At 46.4% G+C, this 1848-nt stretch overlaps 1 protein-coding gene across 1 annotated transcript in view; it reads right to left on the reverse strand.

Moving 5' to 3' along the window:
- LOC119590620 (flocculation protein FLO11-like) overlaps window positions 1-1848 on the reverse strand; it is a gene marked incomplete at its 5' end in the record, with an annotated part of 30565 nt that overhangs the window by 19187 nt on the left and 9530 nt on the right.

Here is a 1848-nt window from a genome sequence, read left to right on the forward strand (position 1 = left end):
GCGAAGAGAAGAAATATCAAGGTTGTTGCAGGTCATTTGTATTTTATTCCTGTTCTTTTACTTGCAACGATGCGAGTGAAATGCAACGAGTGACTTCTTTATTGCGCAAGATTTTCTTTTTAAAATAGTGTGGACGAGCATTATCTTGGGTCGTTTTATCAAAGACCGGTCCAGTCAACGTCAGGAAGAAATATATTTACTATAACACGGCTTTTTTATCTTACGGACTTCGTTATATGAAATACTTGTATGCTCTAATCTATTAGGAATATTAAGTCGAAAATGATAGCTGCATTTGCAAAGGCGTAAGTTGTGTTTATTTTCACTGTAGTTAAAAGCGCTTAAAATCTCTCGTCAGTATTTACGCCGACAAGACATCCAACCATCCATGCCTGAGTAAGCTAGAGATCATGCTATAATTCTCTTCCTGTGTTGCAACGATCATTCTCCAAGATGTTGCACTGCAATCTATCCTATTCAGGGTGATATAAAACCCGTGGCGTTTGAGTTCATTCACCGGTATAAACCTTAGATACACCCCCCCCCTTCTCTCACGTCACAATGTATTCCATCTTTTCTTCTTCCAAAAAACAACGTTCTTAAGCCTCCTTATGTTACGCAACAGAGATCTCTTGTATTATTTCTTCTCATACGCATTCCCATTTGCATATCTTTCCTTCACTATAACTATGGTTAGATGAAAGAGCGAAAGGAATCCTGTAGATATTCATCAGAAAACTTTTCCTCTTTCTCCTTCGCATAACGACTTCGGAGTGAGCGTGACACCTGCCTTTTAAACAGCGCCGCCATACACTGCTGGTCACAGTCGCGTCAAGGTTAATCCTCTGTTCCCTCTACCCATCTGGTGCCCATCGAATGAGTCGACAGAACCCTCATTGAATACTCTCAGTCTCACACAGCGATCACTCTCCTCGCTGGGACAGTACCGGCAGATGTTGCAACGCAGCGACCAAAAGTGATCGGTGTCTTGAACCCAGCGACACTCACCGAAGGGGAAAGGAACACAGACTTTCGTTTTGAGGTTCGAGGATTCCGCAGCCGTCACGCTCTTCGGGAAGTTCCAGGGTGTGAGACGTGAGAGTGAATATCCTAAAACACCGACTAACGGGTCATAAAGAGCATCAAAGCAAGGGGAGTTTCGGCGTTATGAAAATGGAAAGTCATCCGCACCTCAGCTGGATTAGCATGTTTACGCCAGCTGCGAGTGACGGGGCAGACGGTGGCTCACCTCTGCCGTCACCTGTGCCTCCTTAACAGCTCATCTTAAACGTGCGAAAGAAACTGAAGCGCAAAATCATATTCACTGTCACAAAACCCACACTCACTCCAGGCATTCCGTCACTTCGGCAATCTCGTATTTTCCATACACTTTCATAAATGTAATCACTTCACTTTAATAATAATAATAAAAAAAAATCCAGTATTCCTACCTCACGCCAAAACACGCAAGATCACAAAGGAAACGAAACAAAGGGAGATCCTCTGGAACGCTCGACCGCCGCCGCCATTTCCCAGCACTACGTCGCCTCCTGCAGGAAACCCCGAGGACCTTTCGCGAGAGCAGCGCAGAGCCCACTGTCCTTCCCGACTCGCAAGACCTGGGAAGTGCAGCGGCCGCGGCGAGGATGTCACAGGCGAGTGCGTAAGCTAAACGGAGGGCGGGGAATGGAGGAGGGGGGTGGGGAGAATGGGTAGACTTACGCTCCGTCGCATAGGTGATAATCACCCCACTCGCTCTCCGTTGCCGAAGATGTGCACGTCGCAGACAATAATTGCGGCGCGGAAATTCCTGTCCTTCGAGGAATATGCGAAGGACACAAAAATATC

This window comes from Penaeus monodon, chromosome 27, assembly GCF_015228065.2.
Source record: "Penaeus monodon isolate SGIC_2016 chromosome 27, NSTDA_Pmon_1, whole genome shotgun sequence".
NCBI classification, from domain to species: Eukaryota; Metazoa; Arthropoda; class Malacostraca; order Decapoda; family Penaeidae; genus Penaeus; species Penaeus monodon.